The sequence below is a fragment of the Vicia villosa genome, linkage group LG7 (assembly GCF_029867415.1).
Source record: "Vicia villosa cultivar HV-30 ecotype Madison, WI linkage group LG7, Vvil1.0, whole genome shotgun sequence".
Classification (NCBI taxonomy): Eukaryota; Viridiplantae; Streptophyta; class Magnoliopsida; order Fabales; family Fabaceae; genus Vicia; species Vicia villosa.
In genome coordinates, this window is record NC_081186.1 from 127,883,034 (window position 1) to 127,898,683 (window position 15,650).

Here is a 15,650-nt window from a genome sequence, read left to right on the forward strand (position 1 = left end):
ATTAAAATACTAATATTTATTTTGCTAAATGGTTTTAACCATCTTATTGGTTACGATGATTAGCATTTTCTCTTCATCCAAATTCGTTATTATTTGTAATCGAATCTATCGATTATGAGGGGTAACGATAATTAAAACACGCGCATTTGCTATTCGCGATAATTGAATCTATCGATTATAGTGGTTAGCAATCCTCCCTTTAATCCGTTAGCCATGGTAATCAAACCTATTGATTATCGCGACTAATGGTAACAAATTAAAACCAGGGTTGTACGCCCAAATCCTAAAACACTCAAAACACACTAAACCACGATACTACGGTGTTTCAACACTGCGATGTTCACAACTACGATAAGGTAATTCAAAATACCTTCGAACATTCGCATTTCAAAAACAATTTCAAAACAACTTCAAACCACATTCAATTCAATTCTAAGGCGTACAATCCTGTCCCCGAACTACGTTGACTCTGATTCTCCATAAGGAGATACGTAGGCACTTGGATAACCAAGGCGAGTCCCCCTCCCTAAAATCTCAATTTTTCCCCTATTCACTTCCTTAGCTATAAACCTTGCCATAACCCTTATCTTTGCAATGTTAGCCTTTAGGAAAGGGTTGAGGGTGCCTAACACCTTCCCTCGACCTGAATATAGTATCTTACCCCGATCTCTCAACTGCGTAGGGTTTCCTATTCGCCCTTCAGAATAGGTGGCGACTCTCTAAGTTATAATTTTTAGGCAGGTTGCTACAGAATAAAGTGGGAAATATTCTCCCCGTCAACAACATAGAGTCATCCTTTGACTCCTAGGCCAATAGTGGCTAATGATTTTAGGTCCTTGAATGGTCGTGAGCAACCTTATGGTATGCCAATGTCGGTAATGGTAGGTTTGCATACAAATGCTTCGATATTTATTGACAATACGACGACTACTTATTCTCCATTACATGGGTCGGGATCAGCCTTAAATAATCTTGGTCGAAACACCCAACCCTAAGGCATGTGGTTCTCTTCCCAAGCAATGTCACCGCTTACCACCAATTCTATGATTGGGCTGAGACAACAAATGGATGAGAGTAACCACAATATGGTTAATTTACTCACCCGACAAATGAGTACCATACTTAATCCTTTGATTAAGAACACGGGTTAAAGTTATCAACAGTTGGCGACTCAGATGACTCGAATTGCTATTTTTTTGGCGCCCCTCGGGCGCAAGTTCGACTGACCTTGTAAATCCCAATGGTTAGGCCGACTTAAAATGAAGGATTAATCCTTTAGGAAAACGTATTTAATCAGGACCAACAATTTGTGCCCCACGCTGTTGAATAACCAAGGCCCAGGGAAGTCGAACGACCACCAGTTATTGTGGTTAATCAAAATCATGATGTCGACCAAGTGGTCCACCGGATACGACAAGACGATCTATTAGGGAAAAATAATCTTGCAGCCTTGGTCAAAAGGATAATGGTGCGAAGTGGTGTGAATGTGGGCCAACAAAAGGCCAAATTATATATCCCCACTATCGGAGTACGTGTTACAGATGGAACTCCCAAGGAGTTGAAAAGTTCCTAAATTCACTAAGTTTGTTGGTGATACTAGTGAGTCCGCAGTCGAACATATCACTCGATATTTGACTGAGGTAGGAGATATTGACAATAACGAAAATTTGAGGAAGAGATATTTTCCCAGTTCTCTCATAAAAAATGATTTTACATGGTTCACTAGTCTCCCTACACATTCTATTAGTGATTGGACTGGTTTCGAAAGATTATTCCATGAGCAATTTTATACGGGGCAATTCAGAATTATCTTGAAGGAATTGGCTAGCTAGCGTAAAGCAAAAGTTCATAGAATCTATTGATGTTTACCTAAATAGGTTTTGACTTTTAAAGGCAAGGTGTTTAACCATCAATAATTTTAAAATTTTAAAATTATATGCTAAACATTTATCAAAAAATAACCAAAAATTAAATCTTTATATTTTTATTTTTGAGTAACTTATACATAAAACTCATTTTAAAATTCTTGAAACAAACCTCCTTAAGATTTGAATCTGTAAGACTAAAAAAACAAATACATCAAGAGTAAGACTTCAAAAACAAATACAATTAAAGATGTCAAAATGTATTTATTCTTAGCCCATTATTTCTCAAAAACAAGATACTATATGTTTAATTGTTCCATTACTCCATCTCCTTATCCAATGGAGAAAAACAAAAGAACAAACTAGTTTACCAAAAGAAGAAGAAAAAAACTTAATTTTGGTCTATAATCCTTTATGGTGTCCACTAAAATCCAAGCCTAAAATGAAAGACAAGTAGTAAAAACCTAAAACCACTTCACAATTCACCCAATCTTCACATCCATCCACCACCAATCTCAACAATTTCTAAACAACCAACATTGTTGCCATCAAATTCAAATAGATTAGTTACAAAGAAACTGTAGTTGTTGAAGATGATGGTGAAGAAGATGATTCTAAGGACTCCTTGTTAATGTTGTTATTGTCATTATTATTATCCACAACCATGTTTTCAGCATTTCCATTTAATAAATCAATTCCCTCCAAAACTTTACTGATGTTGATGTCACTTTCACCAACACAAGGCTCTTCTGTGTTGAACATTAGACCAATGTCTTCCACAAAGCCTGTTCCGTCGAATATATCGGTTAAATCTTCGTCGTTGCTGAATGACATGTTTGTGTCTTGAAACTCTAATAAACCGTTGTACATGTAGCTCCATGGTAGATCTTGGTCGAGATAAATGTCCATCACATTGACTAATGTGTGTTCTTGAACAATTGGAGCAACATTCTGCTGTTGTTGTTGCGGATGTTGAACTTGTTGAAGAGATTCAGTTTGTTGTGGATTTTCTTCTGGTGGTGGTGGCGGCGGTGTGGCTATTGGTGTTTGTTCTTGTGATGTTTCTTCGGAATCGGAGGAATTATTCGGAACAATTTCTGTTGTTGTTGTGGTTGTTGTTTGTGGCTGTGTGTGTTCTGTCTTTTCAGCAGTTTTGTTCTTCTTGTTGTTCAATTTGTCAATGTAGTTGCTTATGTCAAAATTTGTCACTGCATTTGTTCCTCTATACTCTATTGCTGCCATATCATATGCCACTGCTGCTTCCTCTTGAGTTTCTACAAAAACAAACACAAATTTGTCTCATAAAATTAGTCATTATCAAAAATGTTACTCTTAATTGAAAAAAATTAAAGAGTAAACACTGAAATGGCAAAAAAATAAAAAATTACGCGTAATCTATAAAGCATAGACACAAAAACAGATAACAAACATGACTTTGACACTGATACATTAACATCACTAATAATTTAAAAAAATGAATAAATTGAACATCGAACACAAACACAGACACAATTTTTTAGAGGTGTCAGTGTAACAGAGCATATAAAAAATACAAATCTTAGTCTGATCTTGATTATACTGTCACCAACATGTCAGCTTTGTGAATATTAAGCCATGTTTGGATAAATGGCTTATGACAGGGTAATGTGCAAAACTCATAACTTGCTTCTTCATTAATCAATTGATAAAAGAAAAAAAGTTTGCATAAAGTTAACTTTATGACATAATAAAATCTCACAATGTTTAAAAACAATATTTGAAGAATCAGGATTTGGATTGGTATTCACGTGCCTGCTGGATTTTTTGGTTGGGAAAGTTGTTAGTATCTTGTGGATCTAGTTAACTTTTTAAACCTATAATAATAATAATTAAACAAAATTTCATTTTTTATTATCCTTTCACATGATTAATATATTTAACTATAATTTTTTTATAAGATTTCAAATTCCTAAACGCCAACAATTTTTTAGATTAGTCAATTTATATAAAGTCCCTCTCACTTAAATTGAAACTCCACTAATAAACGTTAAAATTAGTTATATGCATTTGTCTACACTAAGACTAGATGCCTAAATTTTGTAAATAAATATAAAAAACAAACTTTTGAGAGACATGTTGGCAGGAGATTGTGGATGCTGCATGAGTCAAGGATCTGCTGTACCCTCTCCAACATGTTTATCTATAGTCAATTGTTAGATTGAACTTGGCCAACAAATTGTGAATGACACACATAACTAAATAATACAATCACAATATTGTTTTAGTTTTTTTTATATTCAAATATAATTAAGGGCGATAAGTGGATCCCTTTAAGTCCGTCCAACAAAAGTCAGAAAAAATATGAAAACACAGACTTAAAATTTTGCTCTGTCTCACACAAAATGAGAGTGGAAGAGAATGAATACAGTATTTTTTAAATTTAAAATTACAAAAACTTATATTAATATTCGCTAAAGACAAAAAAAAATAGGACGGGACGAGACATATATATTACAGGATACAGACTTAAAACTTTAACTCCCCCTAATAAATTTAAATTTAAAGTTATGGCATTGACACATACATTTATCTTATATATATCTATCTAATCTTCAAGCAAATTCAAATACATCTATAACATGTGACAATTTATGACAAGATCTATGAGGGGGTAAATTATTTTTTTATAAAGGGTGTTTGAATAAAAAATAATTAAATTTGTTAGAAAAAAAATGAGAAAGTACATTAGTAATTTTAGATTTTTTTTTAAGGAAAAACAACAAAGAAAACAACGTTAATAGGTAGCTGTAAATAGTGAGAGCAGAAATTGATGTATATTGCTGCAACTAGAAGACAATAGTACTGCAAATACAGTTCATGCAACCCACACAACTCACACATGGACCCTAAAATTTCAGCTTTAACACAATTCATTAATTAACATTAATTAATTACAAGAACACAGTTTTACAAGCTGTAATTTATTATTTATTATTACTAATAAAATATGTAGGGGTGAACCTATTGTTGTGTTGTGTATATAATTATATTAGGTGGGGGCAATTTTATGGATTTGAAAAACAATGAGAATTGAGAACAAATTCTATCTGTATTCATCATGGGACACAGATGGGAAATAAGTACTTTGCAGAGGATAAATTGTACTTTTCATACTTATGGATTGTCACATGCCACGTGACATGTTTATTAAGTGTTGTTTGCATAAAAATAAAATAGAAATGGATTTAAATTGATTTAAAAATAAAAATAAAAATGAAACTTACTGTATGTGCCCAAGTAGAGATACTTGTTACCACAAACTCTTCCAATGCGAGCTTCCCACCGGCCATTGTGGTGATGCCTACTCAAATATATAAACGTTTGAAAAATCTATGAGTTGCCGCAAAAACGACCACGATCGTGACAAATTAGCATCATGAAATTTCGATACTGCCACTATTATTCATCATTTTTATAGCAAAAAAAGAAATTCTGATTAATTTTCACTGCAACGATCGTAATCAGCATCACAATAATCGATACGTTTCATCTGATAAATTATGTTTCATTTATAATTTTTTTAGACTTTTGTAAATTAGAATGAAAGTATCTAACCTAGCAACCCCACGGTATTTAGAAATGCCTCTTGAAAAACCACTGCTTTGGCGCCGCAATGAAGCCAAATACTCTTCTTTGGATGCTTTGTCCATTTCCTCAAACTCTTTGCCATAACTTTCTATCTGCAAAAATCTTCCTCAAATTAGTAACATTCAAATTCATCATATCAAAATTAAAATTAAATATCAGTCAAATTAGCCCTTGAAAATTATCTAAAAATTTGAAATTTTTTAGACCTTGACTTTTACTTTTCCAAAACAAAATTCTAGGACTCTATTTATTTTTTCATTGACCAATTAAAAAAATACTAATAAATAAATTTACCGGGAAATTCAAGGTTGCATCCTTTCCCCAATACTTAAGTGCTGCAAGATCATAGGTACGAGCTGCTGCTTCTTCAGTATCATAAGCACCTACACATTAAAATTAAAAAATATATATTAATTAAAATTAAAATTAAAATAACATAATTGGGTCCAAGTAAAGTGAATCATACATCATAATCAATAATAATTAATTACTATTAAGAGTTTATAAAATTGAAAATGTTGACTAGGATTGTGCTTGTGAAAGATCAAAAGTGCTCAGAAAAATGACTTACCCAAATAAACTAAACCATCCGCAAGTGATTATGAACGTTACAATGACAGAGATTGCAAACAATAAAACAAAAGTCAGAAAATCACAATTAAAATAATTAAACAAAACATAATAGTAGATCTCATTGATTTTCTCTCACTTATCTTCCTTATTTTTTAATAATATCTTTTTATTTATTTAATAATATTTTTAAATTACTCACATTTAAAAAAAAAATTATTATTATCCAAAAAAAAACCAAATACTAAGAAAAAAAACATAGGAAAATAACCTTGTTTTCCCTTCTTGTTCTGAATGTTGTTCCAAGAACTCTTATCCCAAAGATGAGCTTCAAATCTACCAGTCCACCTATGTCTAATTTCATCAAACCAAAATAAGTCACATGCAAAATAAAAACCCATCAACAAAATTCAAAAGGGTCATCAAATAAGTGATTAAATTTTGTTTCTGAAAAAAAAAAAGTGATTAAATTTCAAACCTTGTAACTCCTCTATAAATGGAGCTTCTTCTACTTCCACCATTTGTTGTTTGGTTCCTCTTTTGCTTCAAGTTCTGTGGCTTCACATTCAGATTCTTCTTTGTACTCTTACTAGCACCCCTCTTTTTCTCTGATTGAATTGGATTCTCAAATCCAATAGAACTTGAAGATGATGAAGAGCTTGAAGATGGTGGAGACCTCTTCATTTGAATGCTAAAAAAACACAAGAAAGAACACAATGTGTGTACTTTGAAGATAAAACTAGACAAAAATGTTGTTCAAAATTTGTTATCAAAGTTTGTGTCTTTCTTTCCTCTTTTGGTGATTTTCTATGATACCATAACATAACATGTTTGTATTTGTAGTGTTTGTAAAAATACTAGTAAAAATAGTACTAATCTTGTTTACCTAAAGTTGTTTACCAAAACATAGAGAAGAAAAAAGAGAGAAAGAAAGAAAGAAAATTGGAAAGGAAATGTTTAAAAAAAATATGAATATAATGTAAGAGAAGTGAAATGGTTTAAAATTTAACCATGGTTTGAAAATTAACCATATAGGAAAATTAAAATGGTTAGAGAAATGAACAACACTTGTCAAAGTGGTGCAGCCATGCTACCAATAAGAGATTGTATTCTAAGCTGTCTTTCCATGGTTTAGGAATCTCAACCTTTTGTTTTTGTCAGCTTATTTAAGTCCTTTTTTTTTAAAATAATTGATTATAAAATAAGTTGAAAACTTACCTGGCTTTAATGGTGTCAAGTGTCTATGTCAGTTGCTGCTTTGAGTAGATTTCTTTCTGAAACATATTGGTTACATACAACAAAGGCATGTGAGAAAAAATATATATCAATAAAATTAACTAAATAATGAAAAAAACAAATTTTCACAGAAATTAAGCAAGATTTGAAGGTTTATTTTGTTGTTTTGCTTACAATTTTTTACCCAACTTTGAGCATAGTGTTGATTTGGAGATATTGGAAGAGTATATATATAAGAAATTTCACATTTTACTAGAGAGTGAATTAGTCGGTGACTTGGAAAATGAATTAAATTGAGCAATAGTTAGTTAATGTGTTGCACAGATTCAAACATAAAATTCATGTTTTTATGAATTTGAGTTACACAAAAAATTAATTAATTTGGTTACTTACACGAGTTACATGCCATTTTTATAACTTATCACAAAATAGTCAAAGTAATGTTTTTATTCAATATGTTATTGAATAAACTTTTTACTATTAAGAAGATAATATACACAAAACTAGGGGTATAATGAGTAGGTTTGGTTATTGGATAAAATATATAAACCAAGAAAAAAAGTAGTAGTATGGTTTCACTATTGTAATAGTTTTTTTATATAAAATTTTAATAAATTGAACGAGAAAATATATTGGTTTGAATTTATTTAGTCATTGATATTTTAAATAAAGGATAAAACATGTTTTCTTAAAATTTTAAAGATTTTTTTCTTCTTTCAAACACTATTTTCTATATTTCTAAAAAAGTTAAACAAGTTGCCCACTGTAAAATAAGAAAAATAATTATAATATAGATACAATAATTAATAATATATGAGAAATAAAAGTAGAAGGTTTTTGTTTGGATTTCAAGTGGTCGGTTTTGAATATCATGATATTAGTATTTGAATTAATATGATTTGATTGGTTTGATTCATTTTGAATTCGGATATAATTTGAATTGGATTTTTACGTTTTTATATTATTCTTATACTTCAGGGAGTAGTTGAGGTTTAAATAAGAGGTTAAAGGTAGTGCATTGACAGTGTAAAAAAGTTTTATACTGTTATCCAATAGAAACAAATCGTTTTTCCATGTCATATAATATTAAAATTACAGTCTGATTTGTCTTGATTCATGGTCGTGATTGATTGACAGTGTAAAACTTTTTTACCCTCTCGGTGCGTCACCTATTTTCTCTTCAAATAATGGATCAAAGTTTTCTTTTTGTGAAAAAGGTTGATTTATTTATATAATTTAAAATAAAAATTTGATAAATTATGTGAGAGTATTTTTATTTTTATTTTTGAAATTCAAATGTGAGGGGCTAAAGTTCTACATCGACTAAAAATAAAGAAACGTTTGTTTATAAGATAAATGACTTATAACCCTAATGTTTTAAGATTTCGGGTGAATATGTAGTGTCAAAGTCTCTTGGATCCATGAACATTTGACTCATTGACACTTTTGGCGCTACACTCTTTGCAATCCCGACAAGTGGTATCAGAGTCTAATTAGGCTCAGTGGGGGTGGAAGTGGGTCCTAGTATGAATTAAGGTTAGTGATGTGGGTAACTCACACTTGTGGAGAATTCTAGTATGGATCAAGGCTAATGATGTGTGTAACTCACATTTGTGGGGGAAATTGTTAGGATTCAAGTCTGAGTGGCTAAAGTCTCACATCGACTAGAAATGAAAGAAAAATTGGGTTTATAAGAGAAAGGACTCATACCCCTAATGTCTTAAGGTTTTTGCTGGATATTTGGTATCAAGGTCTCTTAGATCCTTAAACTTTTGGCCTATTGACACTTCCATCGCTTCACTCCTTGGATTCCCAAACAAGTGATATCAGAGTTTGGTTAGGCTCGATGGAGGAGCGGAAGTGGATCCTATTATGGATCAAGTCTAGTGATGTGGGTAACTCACACTTATGAGAGATTTTTGGGATTCAAGTGTGAGTGGCTAAAGTCCCACGTCGACTAGAAATGAAGGAAAAGTTAGGTTTATAAGAGAAATGACTCATTGACCCTTCTGGCGCTTTACTCTTTGGACTCTCCAACAAGTGGAATCAAAGTCTAGTTAGGTTGTGGATCCTGGTGTGGATCAAGGCTAGTGATGTGGGTGACTCACACTTGTAGGAGAGATTGTTGGGATTCAAGTGTGAGTGGTTAAAGTCTCATATTAACTAGAAATGGAAAAAATATTCGGTTTATAAGAGAAACGATTTGTACCCCTAATGCCTTAAGATTTTGTGTGAATATGTGGTGTCAAAGTCTCTTGGATCCATGAAAATTCGGCACATCGACACTTATGATGCTTTACTTTCCGAACTATCTAACATTTTTTTAGATAAATGATTAGTATATTAATTTTTATATAAGTTTATTTTCTTCTGTCAAAATTTGAATCATGGTCTTATAACTCTTTCGATCTTTTATCTCAACCAACTGAACGATAATAATTTTCCATCACTTTGAGATATGTTGTTTTTCATCGGTTCTTATATGTAGAGATTTCAACATAAATTGTGTATCTATGCATTAAAGTGAATTTTCACTACTCGACATAAATGTCTCTATCAGCAAAAATGTTTCTCTTTTCACTGAAGTTTTCTTCTTTCTTTGTACAAATATCGTCATCAATATTTTCTCTAAAGTTTTTTCTCATTGTTCGACATAAATTTTGACACAAACATTTTCTTCCATTGTTGAGTCATTCTTTCATTATTTTCACAATCAAAATAAACAAATTTTGCATCAATCAATGCAATTCAAGTGTTTCTTTCACTAAGTCTATTATTGATTATTCCATCTTCAAAATTGTATTACTCCTTATTTTATTTTATTTTTTTTCTGAAAGGAATGTTTCTCTTCACTTAATACCTCTTTTTGAAAAGGGTATTATAATTTCATCAATCATCGATAATAATCAATCTCATGGGTTGAGATCATGTCAAATTATTAGATGATTCCGCTAGAAGAGAGAAATATTAACCATAGTCTTTCTTCTGGTGGAATCATTAGTAATAAAAAAAGATTTTGACATATCATACATCATAAAATACATGTCAATCGATCATAGATAACAACAATTGTTCACATTAATAATTAAACATCCACGAAATTCATGACTCAGTCTCATAGCAAGATTCATATTTAAGAAAAAGAAAAATCTCAAATTAAAAAAATTTAGGTTTATAATAAACAAATTGATTTGTACTGAAGCAGACTTAAATAATCACTAATCTAATCCTAAAATTCAATTTTTAAAATCAATATTACCATAGAAGGGAAAGAAAGTAAATATTTACTTACCTCTTGTAAATTTCTGAAGCTCCGATGTTCTTCTCGTGTATAGAATTCTAGCATTCGTCAAGTGTTCTCTTCATCGACCCTTCTGCCGCCACCGATATTTTAGTGTGAACACTTTAGATCCCTTTGTAAATAACCTTTAGAAAATTTTTAGGGTTATTGGAATTTATTATTATTTCGTTGGGTTTTTATATTGAAGGCCGAAAATTTCTCCAAATTGTTTTGAAAGTAAGAATATGTGTCTAAATTATGATGTAGGAAACTTTATTAACATTGTAATAAATATTTATATCGTGAAATATGTTTGAATATCATGATAATCATTAAGCACAAGTGATAGTAAATTATTAACAATAATTTGAACTTAGATTTGAATTTCTTTAGGAAACACTAGATTATAAGCCTGATAATCATTTATTTAAACTTGACAAAGACTAAAAACATTTCTAATGTGCTTAGTGGAATCTTTTTGTCTCTTAAATTTGACAAATTTTGACTCATCATATGCTAGATTAATAACTCTTACTTACCATTAAGCCTATACATTAATGTCTTTGTTTACTACAATCTTTAATAGCACGGGCCTAGGCCTAAAAGGCCCAAAATAAACATATTATAGATTGTCCATTCGAAAAATTAATCTCTCATTGAACAAAACATACCCAATTATAAATTCTAAAGTTACAAGAGATATGGGATGCTCACCTCGAAATAAAAAGAATGGCACAACATGATAATTTATCCCTAAGGTCGTTTACAAAAAAAAAAACTATTACACCTACAAATTAGACATCCATAAACACTAATGTGCTCCAATTATTCTAATATATGTGAAATATATTCTAATTAGATAGGTTTCATCACATATCTTGAAATCAATTATAGTAACAAAATCATGTTTATCCATCAACAATCTATGTGATCACAATAGTGGAAGTAGCAATTGCATAAAAGATATATGAGTCAATCTATATAAGGGGTTCACCTTTTGTGTATGATCAAATATCATGCTTGTGATATGCATACATTTCGTCTTACTTTGATATCATAGTATCTTTTCATGTAGTGAGAAAAATGGACATCTTGACACAACATGTCATCACAAAAAGAGTCTAAGAAAAATAGCTTAGGATGATCTGATGATAACAAATATGAACAATCTTTACAAATGAGAAAAGCTAAAAGTTTGTGATTTTTTGTAACAAAAAGGATCACACCATGTTAACATGTTTTTTCAAAAGAAGATTTGATAAAATATTTTTTCTGGGCCACTCAGATGGCCGAATAACAACGACTTAGAAGGAAAAATGACCCACCGACCCAGAAGGTCAATAATCTCCGCAAATTGGAAACAAAACCTCTGTTAAATATCTGGATTTCAAAATTAAGACTAAGCTATTTGTGCATTTCGTGTGTTTTTGGTGAACTTGAGCTCTCTTGTAATATGAGGTGTGTCTAGATTTCAATATATGTATGGTGTGTATCCGGATTTTTTAATCCTAGCATATCTTTAACATGTATTTCACGTGGTTTTGAGATTGAGTTTTTTATATTTTGGTGCGTACGGATTCTAAAATTCAGATTCCAAGGGTATTTTTGAATTTTTTTCTAGGATAGGTGAGTAACGTGTCGGGTGTATTGAAAAATCCCTTATTATTGAGGCATGTCTGATACGTATGTATTGTTCCAATGGATTGTCTAACTTATATGTGCTACTCTAATTAGATTTGTTCATATTATTTATTCACGTTTGATTTCTTCCAAGACATTTGATGAAATTGTGAAGTGCATGATTGAACCTGATAAACAAATTAACGCGTTAATGATCTTGATTGGATTTAATTGATGTGTTTAATGTATGTTGATATATTATTGTTGATGTACTATATTGTTGATTTTAATTTAATAAAATATTTATTATGGGTCGTCCAAAGCCCAAGGCGAGCGAAATACAAGGATCCGGACCATCCATTCAAAACCTTAACAAACTTATCCAATGCATACAATTAGGACACAAAAGATTCAAGGTAGACTTTTCTGATCTCCACTTTTTACTTCACTCATCTTAGACTTTGTAATTGACTTGGTTGTTGGAGTGCTAACTTTGTAGGTCCACCCTGCGTCGCCGTATTGAAGATCAAAACCATCGCTTAAAGGGTCCAATTTTGTAAATCATCATCAACTTTGGTTCCTGCATGGAACATTGTCACCCTCTATGGGAATCTACTTCAAATTCTTGCAAAATTCTACGACCAAATCTCGTTCGATCCAAATCTAGATTGCAATAGAATCGCATCTAAAAGAAGAAAATTTTCCCTACCTCGTACAAGTGAACTCTTCTTTGCACCTTCCTTATCCAACTATCTATTCTGATGACTAAAATTAGGAGGTTCGAGGAGGAAATTGTTGGACAAGTGACTGACTCCACACACAAGAGAGATGTGAATTGTGTGATTCAGAAAAACATGGTTTTGAAAAACTTTGTAGATTAAAATTAGAGTTTAAAAACATTTTTAAAATTGTTTGCAGCGGAAAAATAAATTGCAGAAATATGAATTATAGAAATATAGATGTGGAATAGGACCTAAATGAGACAAGTTCCACTATGATTGGGAGATAATGTAGTCTTTCAAGACCCAAAAGTCATAATTGAACGTGACTTAGTTCATATTGCTTTGTTACCTGAGATGGCACTAGTGAGATTGGAGGAAGAAATTAAGAAGACACATTAGATGGAGGCTATGAGAGAAGAGCTGAGATCCATTGAGAAGAATTAAACTTGGAGACCCACTCATTTGCCAATGGGAAACAAAGCAATTGATTTAGATGGGTGTATAAAGTGAAGTTGAGTCTAAAGGGTTAAGTATCAAAATACTTGTAGCAAAAGGTTTCCAACAGAGACACGACTTAGACTATGATGAAATTTCTGCCCTAGTTTCTAGACTAGAAACCATAAGACTAATAGTTTTTTCGCCAAGCTATCATTGTTGGCCAATACACTAGATGAATGTCAATTCTGCCTTCTTAATGGGCCACTAGAGAAGGAAGTATTTGAATCACAACCACTTGGATTTGAAGTTAGAGGCAAAGAAGAGCAAATGTACATATTACATAAGGATCTACATGGCCTAAAGCAGGCTCCAAGAGCCTGGAATAGAAGAACGGATGGCTTCTTACTGCATCTTTGATTTGTGAAGTGCACCACTGAGTATGGTGTGTACAGAAAATGACTAAATATGCCTGACTTGCTAATAGTTTGTATATATGTTGATGATCTATTAGTAACAGGAAGTATACTTGAAGAAATTGATGCATTCAAGCAGGATATGAAAGCTGAATTTGAGATGTCTGACTTGGGAAAACTCTCCTATTTTATAGGAATAAAGTTCATGGAAACCAAAGGTAAAATTTTCATGCATCAATGTAAATATACTACTGATGTGTTGGAAAGACTTCAAATGTTAAGTTGCAATTCAGTTTCAACACATATTAAAATTGGAAATACATTCGACAAGTCTGAAGGAGATCAAATGGTGGACAAAACTCTATACAGGAAGCTGGTATGATCCCTAAGATATATTTGCAACACAAGGCCTACTATTGGATATGGAGTTGGGCTTGTGAGTAGATAGATGGAGACACCAAAGCAATCTCATTTGCTTGTTGTTAAGAGGTTGCTCAGGTATGCTAAGGAAACAATTGGGTATGGACTTATGTTTCTTAACAAATTTAGCAGCTCTAATCACAGTATGGTAGAATACTCTAATGGTGACTGGTTTGGAGATAAAGCTGGCAGGAAAAGCACCACATGCTATGCATTCATGCTTGGAGATGCCCTGATTTCCTGGTGCTTGAGAAAGTAATTTGTTGTGGCTTTGTCTTCATGTGACGTAAAGTATATAGCTGTTATTATGGGTGTTTGTCAAGCTCTATAGCTGGAGACTCTCCTTGAAGAGTTAAAGATAAGGACTGAGGAAAGCATACTACTAATGGTGGATAACAAGGCAATAATAAATCTGGCTAAAAATTCAATAGCACATGGTAGAAATAAATACATTAAGACTCGACTCCATTTTCTAAGGGACCAAGTTAGTAAAGGAAAGTTGAAGGTTTAGTTCTGCAAATTTGAGACTCAAATTACATTCTGACTAAGCCTTTGAAGAAGAAAAGGTTTGAGGTGCTTAGGAGTAAGCTTGGTGTCAGATGCTTAAGAAAACTAAATTAAGCGAGAATGTTGAAATAGTAATTCAGTTTCCATGTTTGAGTCTCTAGTTCGATGTTTTCTCATAATTGTTGGTTTATCATTGTTTTGTTGTTATAACTTTTGCTATTATTAGTTGTAAAACAATAGTTATATAAGGTTGTTACACTTTCTTTATTTAATACTACAAAATCCTCTTACATGTTCCCTACAAAATAATAGTTATATAAGGTTATTACACATTCTTTGTACTTTCATACTCAATCACTATGTGTGTGATCGTGGGTAATTAGCTCTATTGTGGAGAGTTAATTTCAACAATTTTTACCGTAATTAAGAAATATGAGAAAAATTACTTACAATTTTTTGGCGGTGGTTTATGTTATAAATATGACAAGTGTACTTTAACATCATTTAAAGAATAAAAATAGGAGAAAATTACATATGTGTAAGAGAAAATTATACACTTGTCATATTTTTATTGAAAAATAATACAAACCACACCTAAGAAATTGTATCTAAGTATTTTCCTAAGAAATATAAAGAGCAGTTAATTTTTAAATTTCAAATAAAAATATAACAAACTAAATTTCCTTTTTTATATATATTTAATAAAAAAACCTTAGCAAAATATCAATATTAAGTATTTTTTAATTAAATAAACAGTACTACTATATTAGAAATAATAGTATTAAATAAACTTTAAAAAAATAACTTTATTCATAGTAATGACAAAATTTTAAAATGCTTTTCTCTTATAATAGTCATCGGATAGTATATATAGAAGAACATATAATGAGTAATGGTAAGTCAAAGTAATACCGGTGGAAGTCAAAATTGACTTGGAATAATATTTATTCAA

General features: G+C 31.5%; 1 pseudogene; it reads right to left on the reverse strand.

The window, feature by feature from the left end:
• Positions 1–2,123: 2,123 nt before the first annotated feature.
• Positions 2,124–7,211, reverse strand: LOC131618536 (AP2-like ethylene-responsive transcription factor At1g79700; annotated as a pseudogene).
• Between the last annotated feature and the right edge of the window lie 8,439 nt (positions 7,212–15,650).